The sequence below is a fragment of the Trichechus manatus genome, unplaced genomic scaffold (genome assembly GCF_000243295.1).
Source record: "Trichechus manatus latirostris isolate Lorelei unplaced genomic scaffold, TriManLat1.0 scaffold00263, whole genome shotgun sequence".
NCBI classification, from domain to species: Eukaryota; Metazoa; Chordata; class Mammalia; order Sirenia; family Trichechidae; genus Trichechus; species Trichechus manatus.
The window spans coordinates 66,605-82,175 of record NW_004444199.1 but is presented as its reverse complement, the minus strand read 5'-3'; positions in this window follow the sequence as shown (position 1 = coordinate 82,175).

The following is a 15,571-nucleotide window of genomic DNA, read 5'->3' as shown; positions in this document are numbered from 1 at the left end:
TTGGTATGTTTGAGTCCATTGTTTTGACTATTGTCTCAGTCCATCTTATTGAAGATTTTTATAGAAATTGGTCTTTCCTGATGACATGTCCAAAGTAAACAAGCTGATGTCTTGCCTTCTTCACTACTAAGGAGCTTTCTGGTTGTATTTCTTCCAAGTCATATAATATGTCATATGACTTGATTTGATCAATGTTGGCTGAATGATAATATAAATTATAACTATGTTTTGACGATACCCACTCTTCCTTTTAACCCCATTTATGGGCCTATTTGGGCCACCATGTCACAGTTGCCCAGATGGTCACAGTTGCCAAACTAAAGAACAGAATTTGGAAATGGTTGAATTTTTTGTCATAGTCCATAGGTAAAATTAAGATATCTGGAAGAACACTTCCTGGGTGAGTTGTTGCCATACTAGAAGAGATTAAAACTGTGGGTGGAGGTTCAGACATTAGAATAATGGGAAGTGAGAGCAGGCCCTAATGAGGGAAGAGGCTCTGTGCTCTGACCCCTCAGCCCCTGAGTGTTAGTATCCAAGTTTGGAATAAGAAAACCTCCAGATAACTTTAGGCCTCTGAGAGTAGAAAAGAACCTATGTTTTGTGAATTTTGTCTGCAAAACCTGGAAAGTCTCAGCCTTGCAAGTGTCCTCTGTGTCATTATGACGTGGGAATAAGGGAAGAGAGATCGTTATCAAAGTTGAACATATCAAACCAAAAACCGAATCCGCTGCCGTTGTAGCGACCCTATAGGACAGAGTAGAACTGCCCCAGAAGATTTCCAAGGAGCAGCTAGTGAATTTGAACTGCTGAAATTTTGGTTAGCAGCCGAGCTCTTAACCACCATGCCACCAAGGCATAGGATAATTATATATTCTGGTTTGCCCAGAAGAGTTCTAATCTACACCTGTTTTCCAAGTAGCATTTGTCTCAGATAATATATCCCAGTTTGGATGAAATATTAGAAAATCACTGGAACAACAAATGGCAAATAAGGTATAAAGCAGTCCTAACAATTTTCCCATAGCACTAGAGTGGTATAATATTGTGGCTACATTTTACTGTGCCCCAGTCAATTTAAGGAGACACAGCAGTCAAAAGTGACATGCATACGTAGACTGAGTTTAACCTGGGTTGCTTAGATGAATGGAGGGATGCCTATGACCATATAATAATTTACACTGCAGTGGATACAAATTGTAGTGCAGTAAACAATATGACCAAAGATTGTGATCCTCCCCTACTGATGTCACTGTGGCACTCTGAAATCCCTACATACAAGGGATTGTAGCAGATCCTAAACTGATTGAATACAACCCGAAATGACTGTGCTTATATGAGACTGAATAAGATTATGTTTTGGGCCATCAGTGGAATGAAAGTTTGAGACAAAAACTAAATTCAGTTACAGTTTAAAAAAAAAAAAGACTCCTCCATGTCGATTATGAAATTGGTTCCCAGTATAAACATTTTTCAAAGTGTTCTCTGAGAAGTTCTATGCAGTCCGCAGAGTGACATCAGGGTGGGTTGTCTAGGGTGAGTGCTCTGAGCTCATCCTGCCTCAATTTGACTTTGTTCCTACTTGTTATGAATCTTTTAATTGAAGAAAAGATTCTGCTAATAAATAATAATATTACAATCACTTCTACTCCTATGTTTCTCTCACAACTCACATCAGATGCAAGTACTACCGCTTCTATTTTGAACAGTAAGTCCAGAATCTGATTATTTCCTAGTATGCCCACTGTTAACCACCATGTTCAAAGCCATTATAATTCCTCACCTGTATTATTATCATTTTATTTTATTTTTTTTATTGTACTTCAGGTGAAGGCTTACAGAACAAATAGTTTCTCATGAAACAGTAGTACACATGTTGTTTTATGACATTGGTTAACAACCCCACAACATGTCAACCCTCTAACTTCTCAACCTTTTTTTTTGGTGAAAATACACATAGCCAAAGATACACCATTTCAAAAATTTCTACATGCACAGTTCAGTGACATTGACTACATTCTTCCAATTGTGCTGTTATTCTCACTTAAGATGAAGGCTTACAGAACTAAATAGTTTCTCATTTAACAGTTACTACAAATGTTGCCCTATGACAATGGTTAACAATCTCACAACACATCAACAATATCCTTACTCAACCTTGGGTTCCCTATCACCAGGTTCCTTGTCCCCTTCTGCCTTCTGGCCCTTTTCACTGGACTCCTGTACCTCGTTAGTCTCATTTGGTTTTTCGGGGCTGTCCACTCCCAGGCTGAACAGTGAACCTCGGAGGTAACTTCACCACTGAGCTAAAAGGGTGTCTGGGGGCCATACTCTCGGGGTTTCTCCAGTCTCCTTTAGGCCAGTAAATCTGGTCTTTTTTTTTTGTGAGTTAGAATTATGCTCTACATCCTTCTCCAGCTCTGTCCAGATCCCTCTGTGTTGTGATCCTGGTCAGAGCAGTCAGTGGTGTTAGCTGGGCACCATCTAGCTGTACTGGATTCAGTCTGGTGGAGGCCTTGGTAGCTGTGGACAATTAGTCCTTCGGACTAATCTTTTCCTTGTATCCTGTTCTCTTCATTCTGCCTTGCTCCCGAAGGGATGAGACCAGTGGAGTATCTTAGATGGCCGCTCACAGGCTTTTAAGACCCCAGACACTACTCACCAAGGTAGAATGTAGAGCATTGTCTTTATAAGCTGTGTCATGCCAATTGAGCTAGATGTTCCCCGAGACCATGGTCCCCACAGCCCTCCACCCAGCAATTCAGTCCCTCAGAGAGTTTGGATGTGTCTATCGGGCTTCCATGACCTTTCCTTGTACAAGTTGTATTATTATTTTTTAAAAAGATAAATCAGGTCATTTCTGTGCTTATGACTCTTCAGTGGTATCCCATGTCACTTAGGCCCTGCATGACTTGCCACATATGGCACCTGATATCACGTGGCCCTATATGACTGTCCCCCTCTACCCACTATCTCTCTGATCTCACCCTTTCCAGTCTTCTCTTGCTTTCTTTGCTTTAGCTGCCTGACATCTTTGCTGTTTGTACAAACATACCAACTGTGCTTCCATTTCAGGGCTACTGCATTCACTATTTCTTATGACTGGCCCTCCCTTCCTTCAAAGTAGACACTCAAAAATAGGTTTATAAACTTTCACCAAAAACACAATAAAATAATATTTAAAAAAGTTTAATAACCATTAGACCAAATTATTTTCTATCAGCATTTTTATAATCTGACTTCTATAATTATAAGAAATTATTGTATTGGAATACCTGGATTTGAACCAAATGCTCTCTCAAAACACTGTAAAGGCAATGAACTTTGCCTCTATGTAGTGCTAAAGTATCAGTTTTCAAATATGTCTATTCTATCTCCTGATAGGGTACTTTGGATCATTGATGTCAATATCAAAGAAGTTACAAATAGCATATATTCAACTGTCACTATATATAGGATAAAGATACCACCGCTGTCTTATATAATATGTAGTAAAGAGTTAAAGAATTGCGATACTGTTAAAATTAAAAATCTTACAAGTTTCACCGAAATAAATTCAATGACTCTTGTCTTGTTTTTATTATACAAATCATCTCTACAGTCTTCACTTATTTAGGTATTACTCATGACATTTAGTTTTAAAATCGTGCCCAAAATTACTATCCAAATACATTAAGCCACACATACTATTCCTATAAATAGACATTAGAATGTAACCTTGTCAAGAGACCCAGGTTCTAATGGTAAAGTCAGTTAACTTTTTATGGTCTCAGTTTATTCATTTTCCTCATGTGGTAGGCAGTCACTATGATAGCCTCCAATGATCCTCACCTAGTGGTATCCAAGCACTTGTGTAATCCTGTCTTTCTGAGTGTGAGATGGACTAACAAATCTTTTTTGATGAAGAGAATACAAGGAGAAGTAATAGTAAATCACTTTGAGATTAGGTTATAAAAAGTCCATGGTTCCCATCTTGCATGCTTCCCTTCACTCTCTCTTGCATTGTTTATTCTGGGAAAAGCCAGCTGCCCTGTCCTGCAGCAGCCCTGTGGAGAGTTCCACTTGAGTGAGCTTGGAATTATCTTCCACATAGAGGAGAGAGTTCAGTTCAGATCTGGGCTGCATTAAAAGGACAGCCATAGACAGGCTGATGAGAAGACAGCAGCCTTGATCTTCATTATTCATGACTCCTATCCTTATATTCCCAGCTTACACTGATACCCTTTTAAATAACTTTTTTTTTTTTTTGATATTTCTGGTCCATCTGCATTGCTAGGGTTTTAATTGTTCAACATCAGTTCCTCACTCAAAGCATTGTTACGTTATATCTCTAGTTTCAGCAATCTCTAGCATCACTGATCCTTTTATTTGTATAAAAGTAGAAATCTTTCAACATTATTTATATAACTATCATCATCACAACTCAAACCAGCAGCCTGCAGCCTCAGCTTTCTTCCAATCTTTTACCACCTTTTTGTGAATACAGGAGCTTCAGTATTTTCGTCTCTACCACTTTCTCATAGTTAAACTTCAGTGTGCATTTATACATATAGATACATTCAAACACATATACCTGCTCATACATGTTGTTGTTGCTGTTAGTTGCTGTTGAGTTGATTTGACTCATGGCAATCCACAAATATGCATACAAATATAAGAATATTTTTCTTTTTTTCTACCTATATTTACTGTAATATTTATATAACAGTTAATAAAGTACAATAATTTTTACTATAGAACAGATAACATATTTCATTAAAAGATACATAAAAATTACCTTACTGTAGACTCAAATTAATCAATTCTGCTCTTGTGTCCTCATTAAAACAGGTAATGGAAAGATGTCTGTTTACACACACACACACACACACACACATATACACTCACACACACTTTTCTCATTAGAGAATATTTTGCAAAAACATGCTGCTATTTTTTTAGGTATTCTCATAAGTAAATCATCTTTAGAGTTCTTAATAGTCTTAATATATTTATATTTATATGTTATTTAATATGCATACATATAAAGTATGTCAGCCAACAGGTCAGCTGTTTCATGAGTTTATGTTTTTATACCTGCTCTGCCCTCACCTAAAATGCCTTCTCCAGGTCTGTCCACCTGACGAGTTCCTAGAACTACTCAAAAATTTAAGGTCTCTAGAAACATAATGGAAAAAGCTGTTTAAAATGTACAGTTACCCTATTTTTTTTTTTAACAGACTGATATTAACACAAATTCTTATTAAAGTTCTTAAGGACATTTTCATGTTCTTTTTTGTTTTTCTGTAAAACTTTTAAATCTTCTCAATAAATTTAAACTATAAATAGTCCTTGTATTTCTAGGAAATAAAATAAAAATATTATTAACCAAGTCTCCCACCTAGGAGACATGGAGACTTAGAAGAGAGCAAAGACTACAAGTGTTTAATGAAGATATGAAATGGGAAATACCAAGTTAAGTAGCTCTTAATAATTATTATGACTAACTCAGTATTTCCAATTGATATTTTATTGAGCTATAAATCTTGCAATCACTTCCTTTCCTGAATAAATATTAAAGTGTGCATTGAAACTATTTACTGAAAGATCTTCTCAAACCTGAGATTATAGGCAGAAGTTACCCTCATCAATCATGAAAACAACAATAACAACAAGAATCAAAGAACAAGTAAGCAAAAACAAACAAAAAACTCAGTGGAATTTATAGTAGGAGCAACTCCTGTTATCTCATTCCCTAGTCACTTACCACATACTAGATCCATTATTTTCTGAGCTGATTAATATATATGTACAATTAATATTCTTGAATGGATTAATCAAGAGGGTAGGTCGTGGCACATAAAGAGAAATTATCTGGTAATGTAAGAATACCAGTCACCTAGAGGCACTGCAAATACTCTGCACAGTATTGAGTGAATAGCAAACCTAAGTTACACTAGTCAAAAGATACAAAGCCAGGCAATGACTACATTTATGATTTCCTCTAGGAAGAAAGTTCTGGTGATCTATTTCCAAAAATCAGCCAGTGAAAACCCTATTGATCAAAACAGTCTGATCCTCCACCAATCATGGGATGGGTACAGGACCAGGCTATGTATCCTTCTGTTGTGCATAGGGTCGCCATGAGTTAGGGGCTGACTCAATTGCAGCTAACATCAACAACAACATCATTTCCTCCTGGAGACGAAACAGTGTCTGACATAGTACTGAAAATGAACCCGTCAGGTTGGAAGACACTCAAAATAGGACTAGGGAAGAGCTGCTTCCTCAAAGTAGAGTCAACCATAATGATGTTGTTGGAGTTAAACTTTCGGAACCATCACTGGATAAGGTGGCACAACTCAAAATAAGAAAAAACAGCTGCAAACATCCATTAACAATCAGAAAGTGAAATGTACAAAGTATGAATCTAGGAAAACTGGAAGTTGTCAAAACTGAAGTGGAACGTATAAAGATTGATATCCTAAGCATTAGTGAACTAAAATGGACTGGTATTGGCCTTTTTGAATAGGACAATCATATGGTCTACTATGCCAGGAATGACGAAGAGGAATGGTATCACATTCATTGTCAAAAAAAAATTTCAAGATCTATCCTGAAGTACAGCGCTTTCAGTGAAAGGATAATATCCGTACGCCTACGACTATATCTAAATAGATTTTATTTCCTATCGGTTGTCTGTCTCTTTCCAATAAATTGAATCCACCATGAAGGAAAGATTCTTGTTTTTCTTTCTAGTATGTAAAGAAAAGGCAGATAGAAAGAAAAAAAAAAAGTTCTATAGATCTGGTTCCTTCTCTTCACAGAAATTGTAATTTAATTAGAGAGAGGAATAAGTAGAAAAATGATAGAACAGTAAAATGCACCATAAAGGCAATAAGTAATATACTAGTTCAAGGGTGATAGAGACCGATATAGCTATGATCGTTTGGGTAAGACTTCAAAGAACGTGAGCTTTGGAATGACCTCTGAAGAACAGGCAAGGGAATAAAGGGCATCCCATAGAGGGGAACAGCATAGGCAGGTACATAGGGGTAAGAATTAGCCTTAAATGCTCTTAAATGAACTTAAATGTTGCTTCATTTTGTACCATCCCGCTTCTAAGTTCTTTCATGCAAGAGTGCCATTTGAAATTACTCTCCTAAATTCTTATAGATGAACACGAAATCAGACATTTAAGACTACAGCTTCCAGGAGAAACTGGACATAAAAGCATCACTTGTTTCTGTTTTGAAGTGCAGCACTGAATAAGCCCATGTTCAATGAAGAGCTGTCTTTCTGACAGGACAGATGAGGCATCTACCCTGTGAACTGCAGTTGTAGACTGTGCAGGCTATGGCATTCACAGCAGGGGTTTGTCAGGCTAGTCTGGATTTCATTTGGGAAACCTTAAGCACATTTTCATGAGGATGTCTACATAGTCTGGCATCAGTGCTTCTCACTGTTGCCTTAGGCCAGCTTACACGATTGCCTTCTCTCAGCTTTTGATTTAGAAGCTGACTGTCAATTCATCACTGTCTCCATCTGATAAAATCTCTGCCTCAGAATCATTTTATTCTTTTGGGTATTTAATTAGTGGAAGGGAAGCAACTAAGTACGAAATTCTAAATATTGTGGTGAAAAAGTGGCATAGCCAAGTTTTTCAGTGTAGCTACCTTTGATATAGTCTTGTGTGTTTGTGACTCTGTGTAGATGTATATGTTTAATGTGCTCTTTTTCTCCCTTTTTCTTTTATTGCCATATTGACAGGAGCCTGTGCCCTTCTGGACTGCACAATGTCAAAATAGAAAGAGATCCACTTTGAAAAGGCTATTTTAAAGAATAATTGACTGACAGAGATGGAAACCACTACTAGGAAAGAAAAAGGGAGTACAGATGGTAAATTAATAAATAGCTGATCTTATTTAAAAAATACTGAGACAGGCTGATAAAAACAAAGTTTTGATTTACTAAATAACAAGGAAAACCTGAGCTGAAGGCATAATTTGCTTGATTTTCAGAAAGGCCATGTCTATAAACAAAAACTACAGCTAGCATACAGAAGCAGAAGAAAAAAATTATTTCCAGATCATATAATTTTACCTTTGGGAGTTCCTATAGTTATGAATGACACCTTTTATGGCCATTAATGACTTCCTTATACATTTTGTAAAAAAGAAAAAAAATTCTAGAAAGCTGGGTGATATTACAGATATTGGATAAATAGTTTAGTTAAAATCCTTTCCAATGTGTACATAATCTTCTAGATATGGAGGTACATATGGTTGTGGCCTATTTTTATAAATATAACGTGTCACTCAATATAAAAGACTACTTTGTATGATAAAGATTGGATAATGGACTAGAAAATAATTTTAAAAAATGCCAGAATTTAGCAATATTTTAATTATTGGCGATATTTTCTTTTAAAAAGTGACACTATAAAAAAGGTATCTTGAGCAATATATTGTGCTTGCATTAAATGTAAATGATAAAGCAAGGTAAAACTAACACCTCAGCTAATGCTTCTGGTTTAATAAGCTCATAACTTGGAAAGGTGCCAATATATTTAAACTATAGCAAATTTTGGTGAACATTCAATGAAGCTATGGAACTATTAATTACAAAGTTAAAAATTTGCAGTAAAAATTATCCGTGTTTACTTAGAAATGTTATATAATTATTTCAACGTACTGTTGTTGTTGTTAGGTGCCGTCAAGTCGATTCTGACTCGTAGTGACCCTATGTACTACAGAACGAAACACTGCCCGGTCCTGCGCCATGCTCACAATCGTTGTTATGCTTGAGTCCATTGTTCCAGCCACTGTGTCAATTTATCTTGTTGAGGGTCTTCCTCTTTTTCGCTGACCCTCTACTTTACCAAGCATGATGTCCTTCTCCAGGGAATGGTCCCTCCTGACAACACGTCGAAAGTATGTAAGACGAGTTTTGCCATCCTCGCTTCTAAGGAGCATTCTGGTTGTACTTCTTCCAAGACAGATTTGTTCATTCTTTTGGCAGTCCATGGTATATTCAGTATTTTTCATCAATACCACAATTCAAAGGCATCAATTCTTCTTCGGTCTTCCTTATTCATTGTCCAGCTTTCACATGCATATGATGCGATTGAAAATATCATGGCTTGGGTCAGGTGCACCCTAGTCTTCAAGGTGACATCTTTGCTTTTCAACACTTTAGAGAGGTCTTTTACAGCAAATTTGCCCAGTGAAGTGCATCTTTTGATTTCTTGACTGCAGCTTCCATGGGTGTTGATTGTGGATCTAGGTAAAATGAAATCCTCGACAAGTTCAATCTTATCTCCATGTATCATGATGTTGCTTACTGGTCCAGTTTGAGGATTTTTGTTTTCTTTATGTCAAGGTGTAATCCATACTGAAGGCTGTGGTCTTTGATCTTCATCTTTAAGTGCTTCAAGTCCTCTTCACTTTTAGCAAGCAAGGTTGTGTCATCTGCATAACACAGGTTGTTAATGAGCCTTCCTCCAATCATAATGCCTTGCTCTTCTTCATATAGTCTAGTTTCTCAGATTATTTGCTCAGCATACAGATTGAATAGGTATGGTGAAAGGATACAACCCTGACACACATCTTTCCTGAATTTAAATGACACACTACCCTCTTGTTCTATTCAAAGAAATGCCTCTTGATCTATGTATAGGTTCCTCATGAGCACAATTCAGTTTTCTGGAGTTTCCATTCTTTGAAATATTATTTATAATTTGTTATGATCCACACAGTCCAATGTCTTTGGGTAGTCAATAAAACACAGGTAAACATCTTTCTGGTATTCTCTGACTTCAGCCAGAATCCGTCTGACATCAGCAATGATATCCTTGGTTCCATGTCCTCGTCTGAATCAGGCCTGAATTTCTGGCAGTTCCCTGTCTATATACTGCAGCAGCTGCTTTTGAAAGATCTTCAGCAAAATTTTACTTGCATGTGATATTAATGATATTGATCAATAATTTCCGCATTTGGTTGGATCACCTTTCTTGGTAAAAGGCATAAATATGGATCTCTTCCAGTCAGTTGTCCAGGTAGCTGTCTTCCAAATTTCTTGGCATAGACAAGTGAGCACTTCCAGTGCTGCATTTGTTCATTGAAACATCTAATTGATATTCCATTGATTCCTGGAGCCTTGTTTTTTACCAATGCCTTCAGTGCAGCTTGGACTTCTTCCTACTACTAGATCTTCTTCAACCTACTCAACCTGATAAAACTTAGAAAATGTAAAAACTATAAAGAGTTCTAGCATTCTGACAGAAATGCAACGTATCTTCCAAACTGCGAAAAAAAAAAAAAAGATTTAGTCTTAAGTGTACAACTGTAGTTGTGTAACTATGGAAGCCAAACCCAACATGGAGTTCGTTCTTCCATGCCAGAAGAGCATGGCTGTTACCTGGCTTTACAAAGCAAAGGTTTAAGATGATAAGTAACCTAATTTTAGAAATAGTAATTAGCCTGTTTCTGTAGATCTTTGTATAATCAACAGTTCCTGCTCTTTAATGTCTACATTCCAGACAGCAGACCCCAGGTTGGTTACCTGCCTCTGCTCAGTAGGCAAGAGCCCCTCTCCTGGGAAAAACTACAACATTTGTCTTCTTAAGCAAACTAACTTCAGAGAAGAAAGGATTTTGAACAATATTTTAATGAAACTCTGAAAAACTGGCTAAGACCGCCTGAACTTCTTGAACTCTGTTTCCCTCTGACTATATTAACCCTTATGCTGTCACATTTCTTTGGAACACCCGATTTTATTTGTGTGCTTCCTGATCCATGAATCACTGATTGAATAATAAATATCTAGTACTGTTTTTAACAGGAGCCCTGGTGGTGCAGTTGTAAAGTGATCCACTGCTAACTGAAAGGTTGGTGGTTCAAAGCTTCCAGCCACTCTGTGGGAGAAAGATGTGGCAGTTTGCTTCCTTGAAAGTATTACAGCCTTGAAAACCCTATGAGTCAGTTCTACTCTGTCCTATAGGATAGCTATGAGTCAGAACTGACTCCATAGCAATACTTTTTTTTTTTTTGGTAATATTCCCAGGAATTATTGAAAATAAATTTGTTCTGAGAAAAATTTTTATGTTTATGTCAGCTTTGAAAGCCAAATCTTAAAAGCAAAAAATTTCTAGGCAAGTTAAAGTAGGCATTCTACGAAATGTGTTTTATTTAGGGAAAAGGAATTTTTTTTTTTTTTTTAAATTTCAGAATGATAAGATTTAGTTTATCTTTTGTCTTTCAAAATACCTAGGACAACTTAAACATATGTAAATGAATTGAGATTAACACATTCTTTCTTGATAATGATCCTGTGAGACCGACACTGTTCCAGAGAAGGTTTTGAAAAGACCCCTTCCAACCAGGTGAAAACCTTTTAAGACAAAAGAAAATAAGATAAATAATGTGGACGTTAATGAGGTCTAAAATAAGAAAAATGCCGTATTAATCCAGTTGCTAGAAATTGGGTAGATACCCAACATAAAAAAACAAACAAATGAAAAAAACCTGTGGACAAATCTAAGGTTGGATTGAGAAAATATAAGGAATGGCAAAAATCTGAATGAAAATATAGACTATTTAGACAAACTTTACTTCAACTATCATGTTTTGTAGTATGTAGGCTTAAATTAATTTCCAAGATTTGTAGGTAACTTACCAATATTAAATTGAGTTAATTGATTTAAATCATAATTGAATTTATAGGCTCTTACTTTTTATGCCACAGAGAAAGAATATGTTTATATGGATATATATATATATATTTGGGTCTAGCAATTTTACCACTTAAAGGGTTGTACTATAAGAGATATGTAACAAGGAAAAGAAATTTAAAAGGTTTATTAAAACAGAATTTGTTTGATATGGTCAAAGCTCTTATTTAATGTAGCTAAAAGTTTGATGGGTTAATTTATGAGAATTTTTAAGAGCTATAATGTCAAACAGCATATAAACCAAAGAATTGAGTTTCTTGCTGTTAAGATAAGAAAATTTTGTTTGATTATTCGGTTGAAGAGTTAATTTTATTTTTTGTGCAATCTGCGTTGAAGGCAAGTTTTCAGCAGAATAAATTGAGTCAAAAACCAAATTACATGGCTTTGTAAACACAAAGGGTTTTACTTTTAAGATTTTTAGTTTTAAAACTATTGTCCCTCGGTGAACTGTGTTAAACTCCTGACAACTTTGAAACTTCATGGGAAGTCTCAAAAGATTTGTTTCTGTTTTGTAAAGAGAAAAGTACTAAAAAAAGTTTTATTTAATATGTTCTGAGCTACAAGAAAAGTGTCAAATCAGAAGTACCAAATTTTCTTTGAGTTAAAATTCAAGTGCCAGTAATGTTTGCCTGATTTTAGACAACATGAGCATAATACTAAGTCATAATTTTATCATTTCAACTGTTAACTTAGTCTCAACTTTGTTTCCTTGGAATCTATCATGATCAAAGCCAATGGTTTTAACTAGGGAATTCACATTGTTTACCCATGGAGTTTTTATTACTATTCAGATGTTTAGAGACTTGATAATCTTATATTTTTGGCATATTCTGACTATTTAGTATTATGCCTCAAGGTTATGTATTATATCTGAAGCTCTTTGAAAATCAGGTTAATGATTATGTTTAGAGATATTTTGTCTAAAGGTTTGCTTAAATTGACTTTATTTGGCTTTGCATTACTTTTGTAATTAATTTCCATCAGTTCTTTCACTTTTAAGAATTATTATTATATGCTAACCATGGCCATTTTTAAGTTGTCATCTGCAGATAAGTTTTACTTTGCTGATTCATGAAAACTCTTGACAAAAATATTTCAACAAAATGGACTGTTATCAGAATTATGATGAGTTCTACAACTCTTATGTAGAATCTGAAGAGATTTTCAGACTGCTGCTGATCCAGAATTGCATGGAACCCAAATTAACTACATAGTACTGAGTAAACTAAAAGAATTACTAGAAGGTTTATATGAAAATATTACTGATGTTCAATGTTCTATTTTCTAGATTAAAAAAAAAACCTGTTGCTGTCAAGCTGATTCTGACTCACAGTGACCCTGTAAGTAGTCATGTGTAACTCATTACTCTTTGATATGCAAATATTGGCTAATGTTCTTCAGGCTGGCTAAAAAAAAAAAAGAAAACCCATTGCAGCCAAGTCAATTCTGACTCATGGCGACCCTATAGGACAGAGTGGAACTGCCCCATTAGGTTTCCAAGGGGCGCCTGGTGGATTTGAACTGCCAATCTTTTGGTTAACAGCTGTAGCACTTAACCAGTATGCCACCAAGGTTTCCTAGGCTAGCTAAGGAGTTTCTCAAATTTGGCCTAAACCTTCCACTAATAAACCCCAAAAAAACTCATCCTGAAGATGAGACTTAATAGCATGGCAAGTGAAGAAAATAAACATGAGGTAAAGTGACACTGAAATAAGGTAAACGACAGAGCCATCAACAAGAGGTAGAAGCCCTTGCAGAAGAAAGGTTACCTCATTTTTAGAAGATTAGTGCCTTCTAGTGGAGGCTTGATCAAAAGGGGCAAATGTGACTGTGGAGTCTAAACCCCACATGGCATCTCATACTATGCCAGAAGAGCATGGCTGTTACCTGGTTTCACAGGACAAACGTTTAAGATGATGAGTAACTTAACTTTTAGAAAGATTAATTAGCCTGTTTCTGTAGATTTTTGTATACTCAATGGTTCCTGCTCTTTAACTCTTGTATTCCACATAGGCAGATGCCTGGTTATCTGCCTCTGCTCAACTGGTATGGACATCCCCCCTCCCCAAACAAAAACAAAAACATTTGTCTTCTTAAGCAAACTAACATTTCAGAGAAGAAAGGATTTCGAAGAACATTTTAATGAACCTCTGACAAACAGGCTAAAACTGTCAAAATTCTTAGACTCTCTTTTTTCCCTTTGGACTATATTAACCTCGATGCTGCACATTTCCTTGGAACATGTGGGTTAGGCTGTGTGTTCCCTGATCTTCAAATTGTTGATGTGTGTTCCCTGATCCACAAATCATTGATCATATAATAAAGTTAGTATTCTTTTTAACTTTGTTTCTGTTCTCAGAAATTCTTTTACAATTGTCTATTTGCTTATTCATTTATTCAATCCTTCATTCGTTTATAATTTCACTGTGCTCATAAACAGACCATTTAGATAGCTGATTCAATTAATGAGCTTATTTAGTCTAAGTTAGGAACCTCCTAATTGCTCCATTTTGGATTTGGGCCAATATTTTCCATTTTTTATGTTACTAAAAAGGTCAGACAGAGGAAAATGTATTGCCTAGGTAGGGCTATGTGGGTAGATACTATCCTGGGCTCATCAAAATGCTAAATTGTAAAATAAACCACATTTGTCTCTAGTGACTCCAGTTCTACTTTCTGAATATTTTCTCAGCCTTTTTCCATATTTCCTTTATTTACTGAGGCACTTGTTTCCTCAAACCTACCTATTCTGCTATTCTTTTGAAACTTTATGTAAGGCAAGCATTTTGGTATGCAAGATCTTTCCTGAGACATTCAGGTTTCAAGCAGCTAGTGTGTGTAGAATTTTAGGAGCTAGGGTGTGGTATTTGTGGAGTGAATATTTACAGAAAAAGTACAAAAGGAAAAAAACAGAAAACTAGCATTTATTGAATGCTATATTATGTGCCAGTTACCCTGGATATATATTTATTTATTTTATCTAATCTAATATGCAAAGTAATCCAATGAGTTGAGCATCACTGTCACCATTTTATAAGTAATCATTTTTTGGTAACAGATCTAATAATTGCCTATCTTAGAAGGTTGCAAATGTATCTGAGTTTCCTCTACTGTGATGCAGCCATAGTCATATGATCCTTCTCACCTTATCCTATGAGAACTGGTGATCAAGAAAGTGGCACAAAAATGTTGATATATAGACTACTAGTGTTGCTGTGAGTAATAAATGGTTCTTCATTTCAGACTCTGACCTAGGGGTCTCATATCATTTACCAGTATCCATGAAACTGCAGAAAGCTGACTTATTAGTTTCCAAGTAGAGTAAAATCTTAGATCCTTTATAGTTCCTGACAGTGTCATGATAATTGATAGTTTCATTTTCTTAGTGGTGTATGTAATAATAGTGTATTTTAAAATTAATAGCTTCTTAGATTTAATGATATATGGTAGGTGCATTTATAAAGTATAGAATCAATGGTATCATGGATTGAATTGTGTCGCCCAAAAATATCTGTCAACTTGGCTAGATCATGATTCTCAGTATTGTATGATTGCCTACCATTTTGTCATCTGATGTGATTTCCCAACGTGTTGTAAATCCTATCACTATGATGTTAATGAGATGGATTAGTGGCAGTTATATTGAAGAGATCTACAAGATTAAATAGTGTCTTAAGCCAATCTCTTTTGAGACGTAAAAGAGAGAAGGGAGCAGAGAGACAGAGAGACCTCATACCACCAAGAAAGCAGCATTGGGAGCAAAGTGCATCCTTTGGACATGGGGTCCCTGAGCCTGAGAAGCTCCTTGACCAGGGGAAGATTAATGACAGGGACCTTCCTCCAGAGCCAACAGAGAGAGAA